The sequence below is a fragment of the Lolium perenne genome, chromosome 3, assembly GCF_019359855.2.
Source record: "Lolium perenne isolate Kyuss_39 chromosome 3, Kyuss_2.0, whole genome shotgun sequence".
Classification (NCBI taxonomy): Eukaryota; Viridiplantae; Streptophyta; class Magnoliopsida; order Poales; family Poaceae; genus Lolium; species Lolium perenne.
The window spans coordinates 342,551,004-342,570,712 of NC_067246.2; the positions used below are offsets into that span (position 1 = coordinate 342,551,004).

The 19,709-nt window shown below is 44.4% G+C and overlaps 1 pseudogene; it reads right to left on the minus strand.

The window, feature by feature from the left end:
* Nucleotides 1-6,676: 6,676 nt before the first annotated feature.
* LOC127340514 (uncharacterized) lies at nucleotides 6,677-19,175 on the minus strand (annotated as a pseudogene).
* Nucleotides 19,176-19,709: the final 534 nt, after the last annotated feature.

Below are 19,709 nucleotides of genomic sequence, written 5' to 3' on the forward strand. Positions count from 1 at the left end.
GATTTCTCCGAGCTTGGGCTATTGTTGCTTTTGATTGCTTCCTTGCGCCTACTACCGGCCTTAAAGTTAGCCCACGCTGCTACCCTGCTGTATATGATACCAAGCTTCTTCCTCAGACAAATATATGCCAGTTTGTTGCTGATCAGATTAGGGTTGCTTTCAGCGCCTTGGGAAATAAGAAGTCTGCATTCTTTGCGTATTTCATTTGGTGGTAAGTGTATTATTTCCTATGATGAACACAATACAGAGAATAGCATATATGAGGGAAATTATTGTTTACATTCAAACATTTTTAGTTGCTAGTTTTTGAGATATGACCAGCCTGTGTGTTAATTCATGGTTCCACTGTATTTAATCTATGCAGTTGCTTTTTGGTACATAGTTTTTGCACATGTACTGCTGTTAGTTGCCTTGTTCAAGTCATAAATTGCCTCCCAACTATGTATTGCATAATCCACCAAGAGCTCTTTTTCTGGTTTTTTATCAATGAATTTGTTGCCTTCAATCCATATTTAGTTGCTTAGAAATACAGTTTTTTAAGTTGCCTCACATGAAGTTTTTTGCTTTTTCTATTTTTTATGATGTTTTTGTGAGCCAACAAGATTTTTCGACAGATTTCATATATGATGTTTTTGTTGCCTATATTAGTTGTGAAGTTGCATGAATAGGAGCTGTAGTTGCCTATATTGGTTACAAAGTTGCTATTCACTTCAGATATCGATTATGAATTTTGCATGAAAATAGCTACTGTATTTGCCTTGAATTTTGCAGTCACTTTATAATCTCATGAAAATAGCTACTGTTTCTTGTTTCTCCAATGCTTCCAGACCTGGACCTCGGGAGTTTCATCTTATAATTCCCCTCACACATCCCTTTTTTTTGATGAGCAGATGCTGTACCTTGATTCACTAGAAGTTGATGAGGTTATAAGTGACTGCAATCCTCGTGTTGATGCCTGGGACAGCTCATTAATCAGCAAGGTGAAGAAGAAGGATAGGATTAGCCCTGGAGTTTTCGGCAAATTACAAGTATGCAATAGACCATAAACTTCTTTTTAATTTTGCTAAGATAACTTTTTCATTTCTTAGAAAGTTCACAGTCTTCTTTTTTATTGCCCTTACACTGATACATTTTTTCCAATTTTCTTTTATGAATTTAAAAACCAGCTGAAGGAGAAATACAGGGACACTCAACAGGGTGGTCTTTTTGGAGGATTGCTAAAGGCTGAATAGTTTACTGCGTCTAATCTGCCACGAGACTACGACCAAAGTGTGAGCACCTAAAACAATAATTATTTCTTAGTTGTAGCATAGTTTTTATATCATTCTTTTTCCACAGCTTATAATTGTTAAGAATTTTGTTTTCCTGATTTCAATTGTTACAGAAGAAAAGGAAAATTTCTGCGTTGCTTTATGGTCTGTGCTCTGAATTTGAAGAGTCGATGGCAAAGTTTGTCCAGGGGATTGGCAATCTTGAGCAACGTACTGCTGCTGGAAGCACTACTCGTGCCAATGTAGTACCGAAGGAAAAACCACAGAGGCCAAGGAAGAGGCAGCGTATGAGTCAAGAAGAAGAGGCAGCACTTCAAGATGATACTGATGACTCCGCAAATTCTGATGACGATGAAGCTGACAACCTGGTATTGAATGATGATGATAGCGACGATGACAGAAGGCAAGTAATTATCAAAACTCAAATGCAAAACATGAAACATTATAACAGGCAACTTCATGATCATTTAGATGCAATTTTAATTACTATTACAGGCAACTAAAAGTACAAAGCAGGCAACTTCATTACCATTTGTAGCAATTAATTTACCAGTACATGCAACTAGAACTGCATTTATCTGCAACTTTCCCAAATTTATTTTCCACTGCAATTATATTGTCTGCAAGTAAACTAATAAACACAGGCAACTTCATGACCATTTTCCAGCTATTTTTTTAATAGCCATTACATGCAACTACAACTGTTCAAACTGCAACTTTACCAAAATAAATAATCTATGCATAGTTTTTTGATTCCCCTTTTTCGTGTTAACAGGGAAGAAGATACCGAGGATGACAGTGAGAATGATAACAACGATGACAACCGAGCTGACGCTGAGGATGATGGGGAACAACGTGATGACGCTGATGAGGAGGAGGTTGAAGGGAATGGGGACGATGACGAAGAGGAAGAGGAAGATGAAGAGGAAGAGGAAGAGGAACAGGGAGATGATGATGAATTTGATGGTAAAGGAGGTGATGACGGAGATGATGACAGTGATGGTGATGGAGGCAACAATGCTGCAACTGGCGGTCAGGGGGGACAAAACGACGATATGTATGATGATGAAGCTAGTGACGATTCTTTGACCACTGCGCAGTACTATCTTAATACCAGGAGTAAAAGGGGCAGTACAGGTACGGGTGACAAGAGGAAAAAGAAGGATGATGCCGATGTTTTGCCAACAGCAACAATGGAGGATGCATCAGTGCCTGACTTGTGCAGATTTGAGAAAAAGAGTAAGCTTGCAGACATCCCTCCAACGGAAAAACATGTTGTTCTTGAGGAAAGGTCACATAATATCAAAGAAAATGTGTCCAAAGAACATTCAACCCCCAATGCTGCACATGAGGATGGATTGGCTTTCATCAATGATATGCAAGGTAGCCCGGGGGCATACATGGAGTTTCTTGGTCGAACTCCTAGTCACATGACAGAAGATGTGCAACATGATGAGCCCACATTGGGTAAACATGCAAGTGCCATGAAAAACATCAACAAACAGTCAGCTACTGAAGCTGTTCATGCAGGTTTGCAGGGAACACATTCAAATGCCGGACTGAAGGCAACATCAGTCACAGTTGTTGCAACTTCCAGTAGTATACAGGCAACTAATGCTGGAACTGAGGCAACTACAGCTAGCCCAGAGACAACTGCAAATCCAAGAGCCTTTCAAAGATGTTCGTCAGTCCAGCTGCATCATCCACCACAGCAGGCAACTCCTACCACCATGCAGGGGAATACACTGAGATGCCGCGCAACTCATGCTGCCAGGGAGGCAACAACACCTGGACCTGTTTGTACCTCACCAACTGATCATGCAACAAGTGTTGCAAACAAGGCAACTACCAGTTCACCTGCAACAACAAGCCCTTTGGAACATGCAACTCCAGCCCTACAGGTGCCAGTTGTGCCCAGCAATAGGGTGCAGTTTAGTCCTCCTACACGTCAAACATGCCCACCGCCATCTCCACACACAGCTCCTCGAGGGTCTTTGTCGCAGGATGAGGTATACAGTTTGATCAACAAGAGCATCGCGTCACCGGACATGCCCCAGCATATGCAGCGCAGCAAATCTGCTGAGACAAAGTGGAAGGAACAAGGGAATTATAAGATGAAACTCCCGAGGTCCAGGTCTGGAAGTGAGCTTCTGGAAGGGTATTGCAACGCGCCAACATTCAATCTTGGCCCGGAATTCGATTTGACTGAAAATCAAAAGGCTGCAACATGTGCATCCGCAGATGAAGAGTATGATGCTTTGGAAGGAATTGATCCTGCAGAGATTGAGAGGGTTTGTATTGCTGCCGAGCAAGCACGCAGACCTGTGCACGAGCAACAAAGAACTGAACAGAATTCAATATCTCCAAACAGCTTTCAAACACCTATGAAAGAAGCAGAGAATGTAGCAACTGAATCAATATCGGGTGGTACAGGAAGCTCAACAGTTCCTCATCAATTCCAGAGGAGGATAATCAAGCTTCCACCGTGCAAAAAATCTCCATTTGTCAATGTTGATAGCACCAAACAGTTCCAGTGCTCAGCTGAAGTGAACAAACTGTATGCTATGGTAATCCAGTATGCAGTAAGAAGCACTAGGCAACAGAATTCAGATGGCAAAAGGTTTCTCCTACCTACAACATGCACTAGTTTTCTTCCATGAATCAATGATGCATGCTTAGTTGCAAACACTTTTTTATTGCAACTTATCTAATTTGGGGTTGTCTTTCTCCCTTCAATTTCTTTACAGCCCTCATATCGTGGACTTTGGTGGATACCATATTACGGCCAAGGAACTCGCAAACTCAATGAAGCCAGGTGGTTGGCTACATAGTGCAGTTATGGAAGTGGGAATTCAGGCAATCACAAAGAACATGACACCATCATCTAACAAGGTCATCATGCCACTGAGGATAGGAGTAAGTACAAGTCATGTACAGTATGAGAAACTTTCTTTTGTGTTTTTGGACATGAAAATGCTGATTACTATTTTTGTTTTTTTTGTTTCGTTTGCAAAGACTTGGTTGCAGAACCTCGACTTTAACCGCCATGAAATGAAGGAGCTGTTCAGTTATGAAAGACGTTTAGATAAGAAAGACATGGTATAACTTCCTTTCTTTTCTCTGTTTTTTTAAAAAAAATCTATTGTTTTGCATTTTTTCATGGTTGCTGCTAACCATGCAATTCATGCTAAAAACATGCCATTCTATACTTCAGAAGCAACTTTCTTTACATACAAAGTAATTTCAATCCCATTCCAGGCAACACTCTACTGTTTAAGAAGCAACTACTTTTAGTGACTCCAGTATTATTTATCACCAACAAAAACATTTACAGGCAACATTCTTTTCTTTTGTATAGCAAATACTTCCAAACAATAAGTAATTTCAAACCATACCCATCCAACATCCTTATTACTACTATGTGTAATTTAGAACCAATTCAAGGCAAATACAGTAGCTATTTCCATGCAAACTCATAATAAATATGTGCAACTAATAATTTTTTTTAAACATGTTTTGTACTTCTGGTGTTAAGATAGAATGAAAAGAACTTTGTACTAAATTTCATGCAACTTCAAGGCAAATACAGGCAACTACAACTACTATTCATGCAACTTCACAACTAATACAGGCAACAAAGCACATGTCTTCTCATGAATAACCTTTTTTTTTACTAAATTTTTGCTCTGTTTTTATTTTAAGCTCTGACCAAACAGTAATTATATATGTCAAACTACCAGGTCGTGATACCTGTCTGCGAACCACTAAACAAGAAGACAAAAAATGAACCTCTCGTTAACCACTATTGGTTGTTAACTGTGAACATGAGGGACAAGAGGTATCAAGTGCTCGATTCATGGAGGTCATTCAATGACAAAGCTCTAAGGGAAACTTACAAGAAGATCCGCACTACTCTGTCCATTCTATGGGAGGAGAACTACAACAAGTCTAAAATCAAAATAGATGATTTCATCTTGCAAGAAATAGCAGTGCCAAAGCAAACCAATAAGTAAGCAATACCACTTGTTTTATAAACTATGTTTTTATGCTTTCTTTTCCACTTTGTGTTTAACATTCCATGGTCTTTTACTCACTGCCTTTTTATTTACTTGTTCTTTCTTTTGGTGGTAAGTGTATTTTTTTTCCTATGATGAACACAATACAGAGAATAGCATATATGAGGGAAATTATTGTTTACATTCAAACATTTTTAGTTGCTAGTTTTTGAGATATGACCAGCCTGTGTGTTAATTTATGGTTCCACTGTATTTAATCTATGCAGTTGCTTTTTGGTACATAGTTTTTGCACATGTACTGGTGTTAGTTGCCTTGTTCAAGTCATAAATTGCCTCCCAACTATGTATTGCATAATCCACCAAGAGCTCTTTTTTCTGGTTTTTTATCAATGAATTTGTTGCCTTCAATCCATATTTAGTTGCTTAGAAATACAGTTTTTTAAGTTGCCTCACATGAAGTTTTTTGCTTTTTCTTTTTTATGATGTTTTTGTGAGCCAATAAGATTTTTCAGGTAATTCAATTCTGTTTTGTGAGCCAACAAGATTTTCTCAGATTTTCATATATGTTTTTGTTGCCTATATTAGTTGTGAAGTTGCATGAATAGGAGCTGTAGTTGCCTATATTGGTTACAAAGTTGCTATTCATTTCAGATATCGATTATGAATTTTGCATGAAAATAGCTACTGTATTTGCCTTGAATTTTGCCTTGAAATAGCAGTGCCAAAGCAAACCAATAAGTAAGCAAATACCACTTGTTTTATAAACTATGTTTTTATGCTTTTTTTTCCACTTTGTGTTTAACATTCCATGGTCTTTTACTCACTGCCTTTTTATTTACTTGTTCTTTCTTTTCTGTCGCGTCTTATGGTGTTGCAGCCATGATTGTGGGGTTTGCACGCTCATGAATGCGGACGGCTGGGGAGGGAGATTGCCACCAGAATATAAAGCCGAGGATATCCCAAAGATAAGAAAGTTGCTGACGCACAGTTGGGTTACTTCAGAAGATAACAAAGGAAACTGGAGGCAAATTCTAAACATTTGAAGAACAAGTATGCAGACATCAATTCCTTTTTTTTGGTTTCTACTTTTTAATAAATGTTATCAGTGCATCATTTTTTCTACTTACATGTTATAATTCATCTCCTAATTCAGTTTTTCATACTCGCCAGTACATGTCTGATATCAATGTTCTCATAGTTGCTTCATTGTCATCACAATTTGCTTGCACTAGTACTGCATTTTGCATCGTTTTAACCTAAAAGTTGCCACAACACATAACAGCAAGGAAATTTTGTCATATTTTTCAGAGTTGCACACTAGACTACAATAAGGGAGGCAAAGACTTTTCTTTGATTTTTCAATAAGTCACAACTAATGTAGACAACTAAAAGAGAAAAAAAAATAAAGCTCGCGGAGAACTACAAAGGACTTGTGTTTCTGCAGTACTACAGAAACCTAAGCTTGCAAGTTGCAGAATTGTGCTCGAACGAACCACAAGTGTGACACTGAACTTTTTTCTTTGGATGCAACTCAAGAGCTGAAACTGTACGGTGCTCCTTAGTCCTCCCTTTAGTCGTTGTTTTTGCCGGGTCCCTAGGTTTCGTAGGCTGATCGTGTGCACTAGTGGACGGACCGCTTTGAGACATGCTTCTTCTTCTTGAGCGACTTGTTCAAGTGAGATATCTCTGTTGCTGCAGCTCTCAAATGTTTGTTAACAATGGCAGTAGCTGCGTCTGTTCTACTAGCAATACGGGCAAGTTTTGTGAATCCCATATTAAGGTTCGCGTGCCGCAATTGCACTTGTGATTCTGGAGGCATAACATCTGTCGTTTCAAAGAATCGCTGCTGGCACATAACCACTCAAAGCACCTTGAGTCCACCTTTTTAGGATATACCTATCTGGTATCTCATCAACACCAAGGTGGGTGAAGATCTTTAAGATGTGGCAACAAAGTATACCATCCCTGTCCATCTTGGAGCACTCACAGTAATACGTCCCTTCTTCCTTATTAGCGGTTACCAGGTAGGTCCTAGTACCATATTTTGCGCACCATCCCCTGTTTGGCTCAAGCTTGTAAAAGTTGCAACCAAATGGTAACACATTGTACCTCCCAATCAGCTCAAACTCGTTCCGGAACCTCAAATATATGTCTCTGCAGTAAACTTTGAAAGCATGTTCCTCAACAGGGAATGGTGACCATGGACGAAGTTCCAAACAATTCGTCCTGTAATCATTACCCCCTTCTTTCACAAGTACATGAGTCTGCAACTTCTCATACTGTTGTACAAAGTGTAGTATAGACTTTTTTGGGTTCGTATAGCGTTTGAGAATGGCATTAAAGCCCTCACTTCGTTGCGTGGACTGCAGGAATGGGAAGAATCTGTGCTTGAAGTAGCATGGTACCCACTTAGCACGATTAGCATAGAGAGTCGTAAAGTAAGAATTTGCACCACCAACAACTGGCCACTTGCCTACAAACAGAGCCCATTTTGCCTCAAACTCCTCTGGTGAAAAGCTGAAATCGATGCAATCATTGAAATCTTCAGCTAAACCAGGGTTCCTGCCTTGATGTAGGGCCACATTTCAACTGTGCGTTCTGCATTATGTGCCAGCGACAATTACGGTGAACAGAAGATGGGAACAATCTGCCAATCGACACCGCCATAGCACCATCTTGGTCTATGATAATATTGTCCGGGGCAAGACCATTCATGGCAATAAGGAAACTCTCAAACAACCAATCATAGCTTGTTGCCAATTCTTGCTTAACAAATCCACAACCCAGCATGATGGACTGCCCATGTTTATTTATCCCAATGAATGGTGCAAAAGGCATACTGTACTTATTTGTCAAGTAAGTTGCATCAAAGGAGACACAGTCATGGTAAGCCTCTGCATATGCCTTCCGGGCAGCTCCATCAACCCAGAAAATGTTTTCTACCTTGTCTTCGTCGTCCAATTTTAACCGGAAATAAAAGTCTGGATCCTTTTCTTCTTTAAGCTCTACAAAGTAGCTCACAACTTTAGCCAGATCCCCATCTTTTGTTTCTTCTCTAGTCAGAGTTGCACAGTAGTTGGTGATTGTTTTGGTTGTGTATGGCACAAGCAACTCTGAACCATAAAATTCTGACATGATTTCCATCATTTTACCTGTTAATGAAAAAAAGTAGGAAATGGTTAGTTGGTTGTATTATAGTCCACAACTATTTGCCTCACATTTTCGAGCATTACTTTCCAAACTATTTTCTACACGCATTTTCTCCAATGACAACTTGCACAACATATCCTGGAATTTGACAAATAAACCAGGCAACTACCTAAACAATCCATGAAATCATAAAACCTATCTAGGCTAGTACCAAATCAACTGTCTGCAAGTAAATTAATAAAACAGGCAACTTCATGGCCATTCGCAGCAACTTATTAACCATTACAAGCAACTAGTTATCATTTTCATGCAACTTTTACAAAATGCTACTGTATCATTCTTTTTTTACTTTTCCAAATGATTCTTACCAGCTGAATTTTATCTTTACACATGCAACATACAAATATTAGCAGTATCAAAACTGAAAAACTTACCAGCTGTCAAATTTGTATTGTGAAGATTCTTCACAAATTCCTTTTCCTCCTTTGGCATGCCTTGGTGTGACCTGAGATATTTTGTGAGAGATGGTTTGTGGATAAGCGGATGGTTATGCTCAGGCACAAAGTGGATAACCTCCCATCTTCCATCAATTAACTTCACAACCATCTGGGCCTTGCAAAACGTGTGCACAATATTTTCTCTTTTACGCTTCTTGGGCGCCTTTTCTTTTCGCCCTTGAGCAGCAAGATCAGCCACAACGGAAGCAAGCTCTGCATTTTCAATATCAGCCTCATCTTCAGACAAAGAATCAGGAATTGGCCCAACATCAACTTGCAACTCAGCCCCACCATCATCTTTCCTTGGTCTCCTGAATTTGTTGCAAGTGAACTGCTGTTTCTGTTTCTCTCCGGTGATTGTAGATCTCCTGCTACTATTTACTTTCACAGAGAAACCTTTCCTTGCAGCATGTGCATTGTAGTGCTCCTTAGCACCCTCCAACGTATCATAGCGCATGCCAACATGAGGGTCATTTGGCTGGGACGAAGCCTCATCCTCATTTCCATCTTGTGCTATTGTAGTAGTGTCTGTAGTAGCAACAAGAGGACCTGTGTATGTATTTGTTGCAGCAGGTTCTACATTAACAACCGGGGCATGAGTGTTCACAGGTGGCTGTGGTGACTCGTCAATTGCCTCATCCAACAGTTGTGTAAAATAATTGGGAGGTAAGATACCAGGTTCCTCATTGATATCAAAAGGAACCTCATTTAGATCAAGGAAATCCACTCCATGAGTACCAGGGACCTAGAACAAATGACCCATTAGCAAATACAACAAACACAAAATCTTAGGCAAATAGTCATCGAAAGCATGCAACTAACATGGGCATGGAAGCAACTAACATACACAAACAAAGCAACTAACAACCACAAACAAAGCAACTAACATGCACAAACATGTAGCAAAAAACAGGTGGGATTTGTAGGGAAGATGATGATGATGACAGTGAGTACTTTTTTGTTGCTATCAACATAATACTAATTTTTATGTTCATGCCTTACTACTTATGTATTACATCTGCAATATTTACTTCTTATAACTACATTTTTGACTTGGAACTAACACCTTGTTCTATAAACACATAGGCATCGTTGACAAAGAAGATATAAAGTGCAACAGGAATTGCAAAGGACAACATCATGACTTCCTCAACATCGATTGCTACTTTACATAGAACAGAGTACACTTTTCTTGGCTAGGTGCACGCTCTAGTTTGCAGATATGTAGATTTGTACATAGCATGGAGTTCTTCTAGATGTCAAGACCACTGTTGAATATGTGTTCCTTTTTCTGGGTTGATGGATCCTTACTTCTACTTTCTACTATGTGACGTAGTGCAGACCTGCAAATTACTTGTTGCCTGGAAACATTTACTTGTTGCTTCTATTAAGCATTGAATTTGCCTGCATGGTTTTACAAAAGTTACCTGCTTCTACTTTGTGTCATTCTACATTACTTTGTTGCCTGGGGAACATTTTTTTGTTGCTTCTCTAATGCATGAAAGTTGCATGCATAGGCTAAAAAGTTACTTACTCTAATATTTTCATCTTTTTTTTACAAGTTGCCAGTGAAACATTACTTGTTGCTTGTAATAGGCAAGGAATTTGCATGCATGGGTAACAAAAGTTGCTTCCTTTTGCTTGTTCATCCTAGAATTATTACCAGCTTCCTCATAGTACTTGCTTCAAATTGGTACCAGTTGCATATTTTTGCCCAGGTTTTTTGCCTACTGCTACGTGGGCACATAGTATGCAGGGCTAACAAGAACAAAAGTTGCCTGGTTGTTTTCCAATCTACATGGGAAACTTCAATCTAGATGCAGGAGCAAATCCTACTCATGTATAGGCAACAAAGTTCACAGACACTAGCAGGTATGTCCCATAGCTTCTCTTTGATGAAAAAAGAAGGCTATCAGGAGAGGAATAGGAGGATCTATAGGCAATTTCTGAAGGTTTCTGTTCAGTTTGTGTTACCTGATCTGAAGATCCCACTGGAAATCTTCCTGTTCTGGAGATGCCTGGTTCTTGGTTCGTAGACATGGAGAGCTGGGAGGTTGACGAAGGGATTTGGGGGAGCTTGACGAAGGGAGCTTGGAAGGATACGAAGGGAGATGGGGAGCTCGAGGCAGACGAACGGCCTGAACGGAGCTGGGAGCTCCAGGTTGACGAAGAACTGGTAGGTTTTTCGTTCTGTTTTTACGACAGATCTGGGCGTTATATTGGATCTGGGATCTGGGGGGAGCTAGGTTTGGGCGGGGATTGGAGGGAGGATCTCCCGCCCTGTTTTTTCGGGATCTGGTGCGTGCCAGAAAGAGCCAACCGGCACGCAGGTGGTGGACCAGGTGGCTTTCCTTTTTCAGCCAACCAGACAGGTACTTTCCTTTTTGGGCCGGCCGCTCGGTTTGACAATTGGGCATGCGGCCGCCCGCTAGTCGCGTCCTTAGAAAATTCGCCGAGGTGAAGCTTCACAGCCATGTAAAACCCGTGGCAATTTTCTATGGAAATTTATGTCTATCGAGGACGAGGGAGTGTGTGTGGTGAACTAGCGTACAATGGGCCTAAGCAGGTGCTGGACTCGGTGTTCTTGACCTCGTCATGTTCAACAGGGTGCTTCCCCTTTGTCGGTGAAGATACATATACACAGACATTGAATGAACCGTGGATTGGGACTATGGTACATTGTGATCACTCGAACAATTCACATTCTGTTGCTTGTATTACTGCAACGATTTCGAATGGCTCCATGACTAAGTGGCTCAACGGGAAGGCCTGACATAGATTGCCTATTCTCTATTCAATCAACATCACTATGAAAATAATTTGACAGTAGCTCTAGCCCTAAACATGGACCAACAGATGACTAACTTTCACCACATTTCTACTCATGCCCTCGTCTATGCGTTCTTTGACATGGTGACACTACAACTCTGACAGATCCGATGGGGTGCTCGTGGATACATTGCCCCGTCAGGGCTTGTTTGGTTGCAAAGGGCAGATGACCCCGAAAACCGAACTCCCATCGGGGATTTCGCAATTGGGATCCCCTCCCATCTTGGGGAAAATGGAGAGTGGGGTTTGTTCCGTGCACAAAATCTACATGTTTTCTTTGCGTGCTAATTAGTGTTGGATTCTGAAAGGAAAAAAGTCTATTTTAAACCCTGAATTCATAGAGGTTTGACGAATCAAATCCTAAACTCAAAATTCATGTCGTTTGTACCCTGAACTAATCAATCCCGGTCTAAATCAAACCCTAGATATGTTTGGTGCACCGGGAAAGGAAAGATCCCGGCCGGGATTTTAGATGACCCTCACTCATATTCATCTTCCTTCCCCAATTTATCTCTTTTATTCGCTAGCAGCCAGTTAGAGACCACCCGCACGGACGCCAGGGCGCCACAAATGTCACGCAGGGAGACATGACGCGTGTCGCTGCTGCTCATCTCCAGCCTCGATCCTCTTGGTCTAGAACGGACGGCCTCCGTGGGTACCTCGCCGCCGTTCTACTGGTGCCCCTCTCCTGGTGCCCCTCTCCTGGTGCTCGCCATGGCCGCGGCGCTCTGCCACGCCCGCCCGGGGGAGGGCGAGACGAATTGGTACGTGACCACCTTGTTTTGCAGCGCCCGGCCATGAGATCGCCCAGAGGGAGCAAGCGATGGACTCCGGGAGGGGCAGCAGGTGGTTGAGGAGCGCGACGGCCTCCGCGCGGCCCTTCCTTCCCTGGTCGGAAGCGGCCACACCGGCGCGCAGGAAGATCCATAACAGCAGCAACACCTAGCCTCGTGCCAACCCTCACGACGGAATTGTTTGACTTTGGAAGGATATTGGAGGTGGAAGATGCGTATGGCACGTGGGCCACCTTTATCAGTGAGGGGCCACAATTATTTTATATGAATTTTTCATTTATTTTTTCATGCAAAATACATCTGGGGTTCAATTTAGACCGGGAATAAATAGTTCAGGGTACAAACGGCAGGGATTTCGAGTTCAGGGTTTGATTCGCCAACCTCTACCAATGCAGGGTTCAGAATAGACTTTTTCCATTCTGGTAACATGATGAAACTGAATGATATCTAGCAAGATAGATTTAAATTGGTAACATGATGAAACTGAATGATATCTAGCAAGATAGATTTAAATCGTGGAGCAGCGTGGATCGGACCACACAAACATGCACGGTACGGTTCCGTGCATGGAACAAAGACATTTCTGGAAAATTGACCCACCCCATGTTGACATTTGGTATAAATAGGGACGGGGAAGAAGTGAAGGCACAAAAGTATAAGAAAGTTTGAAAAATCATGGGAACTAAAATATACAACAAAAAGTTCTGAATTTCTACATCTTCCCCAAATAAATAAATGAAAAGGAAAATAAATATTTCTTTTTGAGAAATCAAAATAAAAAAATCACCAAAATCAAAAGAACCAAAAAAAAATCTTTGATAGTAGAATAAGACATGATGTTGTAGTGTCAGTGTTGTGTACCACGATGTACCCCCAACGAGGTAGTGACTCACTTCCGCACCCGCCCCACCAATGGGAAGCCCACCGTCTCCCTGTTCTTCAGAGGCTTCTTGTCCCACTTAAGGCATACTCCCTCTGTTCTCAAATAATCTACATTATATCTTCAAAATTTGTTCTAAATAATCTACATTCTAGCTTTTAGTAAACAATTAACAATACTGAAAATGAAGTGGTTTTGCTATTTTTATTGAACATTGTTATTTTCAATGTAGTTTGGATTGGTTGTTCACATATATAATTAGTACTGATAAATGCAACACTAGCTTAGAGTTTGGAGGCGATTTGCACAAAAATAACCCAAAAGTGAAAGAAAAGCACAGACTGACCCTCCGGCGAAACTATTTCACCAATCTAACCCTTTTGTGTGGCGCCCCTCCCATGGGCGCCACACATGCCCATGTGTCGCCCCTCCTGCCGGCGCCACACTCCCAGCCGACGTGGCCCCCTCGCCGCTGAGCTGGTGCGCCCATCCGACGTGGCAGCATGTGTGGCGCCACTCCCAACGGCGCCACACATGCACTTGTAATTGCCCCAAACATACTGTGAGACAATTCGTCTGGGACTTAGCCGTTTTGCGAGGCTCGATGTGTGGCGCCGATGCCACGGGCGCCACACTAGCCTGTGTGGCGCCGATGCCACGGGCGCCACACATAGAGGCTCACACATACATTCATATCTAGGCATTCCTAACAAATATGAGTTATTCCATCAAGAATACTAGGCATATGTAACACATTTGAATGCATTTGCTAGGCAAATATTAGACATTTCAACACATACATACATAGAATTTGAACAAATCTAGGGTTCATATCCAAATCCACTAACATATCTAGGGTTCCTACACATACACATTCAACACATACATACCCATTTCAACACATACATAGCCATTTCAAACATCTTTGGTTCAAACACAACCAACATTTCAACACATACATACATAGGATTTCAACACATACATGTCAAATTTCATATCTAGGGTTCCAACAAATCTTTGGTTCAAACACATATACTACAATGTAGATTCCACCAACATAAATTTCCACACATCCAAATCCAAGAAATCTACCAAATCTAGGGTTCATACCCAAATCTACCATATCCACCAACACTATTGGATGAATCGGAGGGAATCGAAGGGGAATACCTTGAGGAATGGAGGAGGAAGGAGTTGGCCGGATAGATCTGATGATTCCTTGGTTGATTTGGTGGGGGGCGAAGGGGAGGCGTGCGGCGGCGGCGGTTGGGGAGGAGAAGGAGAGAGGAAGAGAAAGAAGAAAGAAGGGTCGGGCTGGGCGCGGGCGCGGGCGCCACACTTAAGTGGGCGCCCGTGGCATCGGGGCCACACATCGAGCCTCGCAAAACGGCTAAGTCCCAGACGAATTGTCTCACAGTATGTTTGGGGCAATTACAAGTGCATGTGTGGCGCCGTTGGGAGTGGCGCCACACATGCTGCCACGTCGGATGGGCGCACCAGCTCAGCGGCGGGGGGAGGGGGGGGGGCACGTCGGCTGGGAGTGTGGCGCCGGTAGGAGGGGCGCCACATGGGCATGTGTGGCGCCCATGGGAGGGGCGCCACACAAAAGGGTTAGATTGGTGAAATAGTTTCGCCGGAGGGTCAGTCTGTGCTTTTCTTTCACTTTTGGGTTATTTTTGTGCAAATCGCCGAGTTTGGAGTGGTCTGTAGTCCCTATAATTTACAAAAAAGGACCATAAAATCAGTAGTGAAACGTCATCAGGTCCTTCACCACCGGCAATGTCGATGAGTTTGACGCCATAACCACCCGCACCATCTATGGGGATGGCACCACTTTGAGATGGGCTGGTGTTGCTTGCCGCAACAGTGCTTCAAAAGACCCTCCCCATTTGGCATGCCGACCAGGAGGAAGAATAAGCGATGCCACCAGCACCAGGTTAGCACCACGGCTTGGAGATGCTGTTGGAGATATGCCCAAGAGGCAATAATAAAAGTGGTTATTATATATCTTTATGTTTATGATAAATGTTTATATACCATGCTATAATTGTATTAACCGAAACATTGATACATGTGTGATATGTAAACAACAAAGAGTCCCTAGTATGCCTCTTAACTAGCTTGTTGATTAATGGATGATTAGTTTCATAATCATGAACATTGGATGTTATTAATAACAAGGTTATATCATTGTATGAATGATGTAATGGACACACCCAATTAAGCGGAGCATAAGATCACGTCATTAAGTTATTTGCTATAAGCTTTCGATACATAGTTACCTAGTCCTTATGACCATGAGATCATGTAAATCACTTATACCGGAAAGGTACTTTGATTACATCAAACACCACTGCGTAAATGGGTGGTTATAATGGTGGGATTAAGTATCCGGAAAGTATGAGTTGAGGCATATGGATCAATAGTGGGATTTGTCCATCCCGATGACGGATAGATATACTCTGGGCCCTCTCGGTGGAATGTCGTCTAATGTCTTGCAAGCATATGAATAAGTTCATAAGAGACCACATACCATGGTACGAGTAAAGAGTACTTGTCAGGAGACGAGGTTGAACAAGGTATAGAGTGATACCGATGATCAAACCTCGGACAAGTAAAATATCGTGTGACAAAGGGAATTGGTATCGTATGTGAATGGTTCATTCGATCACTGAAGTCATCGTTGAATATGTGGGAGCCATTATGGATCTCCAGATCCCGCTATTGGTTATTGGTCGGAGAGAGTACTCAACCATGTCCACATAGTTCGTGAACCGTAGGGTGACACACTTAATGTTTGATGTTGAAATGGTAGAACTTGAATATTGAATGGAGTTCGAAGATTTGTTCGAAGTCCCGGATGGGATCCCGGACATCACGAGGAGTTCCGGAATGGTCCGGAGAATAAGATTCATATATAGGAAGTCATTTTATAAGATTTAAAATGATCCGGAAGATTTTATGGAAGGTTCTAGAAGGTTCTAGAAAAGTCCGGAAGAAATCACTAAGGAAGGAGGAGTCCCGGAGGGACTCCACCTCCCCATGGCCGGCCAACCCTAGAGGGGGGAGTCCACCTTGGACTCCACCAAGGGGGCCGGCCACCCCCCCACATGGAAGGGGGGAATCCCACCCCAAGTGGGATTCCCACCTTGGATAGGTTTCCCTACTACATGGAAGATTTTGGGTTGGGGTCTTATTCGAAGACTTGTAGTCCAACGCTTGGAGCTTCCACCTATATAATGAGGGGCCAAGGGGAGGGGGCCGGCCACCCCAAGACCAGAAGGTGGCCGCACCCCCTAGTGGCCGGCGCCCCCTCTCCCAAACCCTAGCCGCCCCTCTCTCCTCCACCACTCCCGCACGCTTAGCGAAGCTCCGCCGGAGTTCTCCACCACCACCGCCACCACGCCGTCGTGCTGCCGGATTCAAGGAGAAGCTACTACTTCCGCTGCCCGCTGGAACAGGGAGGTGGACGTCGACTTCATCAACACCGAACGTGTGACCGAGTACGGAGGTGCTGCCCGATCGTGGCACCGTGATCAAGATCTTCTACGCGCTTTTGCAAGCGGCAAGTGATCGTCTACCGCAGCAACAAGAGCCTCATCTTGTAGGCTTTGGAAATCTTCAAGGGTGAGTCTCGATCATCCCCTCGTTGCTACCGTCTTCTAGATTGCATCTTGGCTTGGATTGCGTTCTCGCGGTAGGAAATTTTTTGTTTTCTATGCAACGAATCCCTTCAGATGCTGCCCTACGACCAGTACGGTCAGCAGCTGAACGGAAGAACTCTGTCGAAGAACTACTGAGGATGAGCTCCAGATGATTCGTTGCAGCCTTGATTCCCTGTCCACCAGATTTGGCCAAGACTAGTGCCACGGTCGCCTCTACTTTGCCCCCACCTCGACGACAAAGAAAGAGGAGAACTAGAGCGCAAGAAGTATCCAAATATGAAGGCCCTAAGAGCTTATTTAGAGGACATGGCACGAGAACCTCACTCACCAACCACCGCCAGCATCCACAGAGAGCTGCTCGTTTGCTCCCGAATAAACAACCTGTTTATTAGAAGAAAAAAAAGGAGTGAACGGGCACGCAACTTGGACAGAGAGACCACCAGAACGAGGCGACGGACGGAGACCACAACCGCCGATTTTGTTCACACCACACCATCGTCGTCGTCGACCGATCTCCCCCTGCCTCGTTGTCGCCGTCGTCGTCGCCGCCGTTTATTTATCCGCCCCTCCGCCACCGAGCGTCCTCTGTTCCGTCCCCGCCGCGTCCTCGCTCCCCGTCCCGCTCCGACTACGTGCGCGCGCCCGGCGGCGGCGACGATCCGGCGACACAGAGGTGAGTGACCGACCGCCCTGGGCGGGCCCCACCTACCTTCCATAGATATCTCCGCCCTCCTCCGCCGGCTGGGTCTGGTCTTGATAGCCTATCCATCAGATTTTGCCAAGACTAGTGCCACGGCCGCCTCTATTTAATTTGCTCCCACCTCGACGACAAAGAAAGAGGATAACGAGAGCGCAAGAAGTATCCAAATATGAAGGCCCTAAGAGCTTATTTAGAGGACATGTCAAGATAACCTCGTTCACCATCTTCGGCTCAAACCACTAGAGCGCCATCGATAGGAGAACCACCGCCAGCATCCGCAGAGAGCTGGTCGTTTGCTCCAACGACCATGTGCCTTAGAACATAACGCCAGACTCCACTAAGGGAAACAAAATACAAAAAGGAAAACCTACTACCAGTACTATGAACAAGGGGAGACCGGCCTACCCTCCCCTTCCCACTCCGGCTGGCGAGGCTGCTGGAGGAGATGAGTCGGAAGGAAGCTGGTGACTCTCAAACCGGATAGCAGAGAGAGGGTGTAAGAGAAGAACATTATCTGTAACGTGTTGGTACCCCCGGACAGGTTCATGCACAAATCGTTGAAGAGATGACGTGTATGTGCACTCTATCCATCTTAAATTTTGGCAGGAGTACACCTTATCCTAACCAGAGCTGCGGTTGAGTTGGTGAGGGATGGAGATGGACACCGGCACGGTTCGAATGCCATCGGTTTCTCCTGCCGGAGTTTGATGACCCCAACGCTCCACACGGACCGTCGATTGGCCCCGTCTCAACATCCACGCCGTTGACCACACGTGGCACGCCTCCCGAATAAACAACCTGTTTATTATAGAAGAAAAAAAAGGGAGCGAACGGGCACGCAACTTGGCTCGTCACGACACCAGAGAGACCGAGGCGACGGACGGAGACCACGACCGCCGATTTTGTTCACACCACACCATCGTCGTCGTCGACCGATCTCTCCCCGCCCCCGCCTCGCCGCCGTCGTCGCCGCCGCCGTTTATTTATCCGCCCCTCCGCCACCGAGCGTCCTCCGTTCCGTCCCCGCCGCGTCCTCGCTCCCCGACTACGCGCGCGCGCGCGGCGGCGCCGACGATCCGGCGACACCGAGGTGAGTGACCGACCGCGCCGGGCGAGCCCCACCTACCTTCCATAGATATCTCCGCCCTCCTCGGGTGGCTGGGTCTGGGCTCCGGCCGCTCGAACTCGCCGATCCCCGCCAGTTGCCCTGGCCTAGGCTGCGTTGTGGTTTCGTGCTCCTCGCTCGCTCCCTCTTGCGTACCGTACTTCGCTTGCTTGCCTGCCTGCCCGCCTGCCTTTTTTGTGTGCGCGCCGATCGTGATGCTAATAGTAAGGGGCGGGTCCGATTGATTAAGCTCGGGCGGCGGCGCCATTGCTGCGCTCCACATAGATTCCCCAGTCAGTAATAAACTCTGCAGCGTCAGTCGTCAGGAACCTGCTCTCTCCATGTGGAGTTGGGCGCAGTAAATTGCTCGTCATGTACTGTAACTACTTGGTCCAGGGGCGGATTAACTGAGCCATCTGTTACTGCACTTGGGATCATTGAATGGTAGTAGGGAAGTGGTGCTATCAGGAACGGTACTTGTTGGGGCGCACAGGGTGGGTGGGGGAGGGGATGCGCACCGCAATTCTCACATTATTATGCTGCTCTTGCTCCTCTGCAGCTGCCCCGCTCCCTCTACTGCGACAGCGGGCAGATTTGGGGTTGGGCGAGCTGGATGTCGCACCTGCTTCTCATTACGTACCGGTTTATTTGTGGGGCTTGTAGTCTGCTGATGATGCTAACTGCACCATTGTATTGGCTGCTAGGGAGCAGGGGAATTTGCAGGGTGCTCACTGCTCAGTTGCTGCACTCGGTTTGCATACTGGCTAGGTCCTGTGGGCATGGGCAACATGCAGGCATGCAG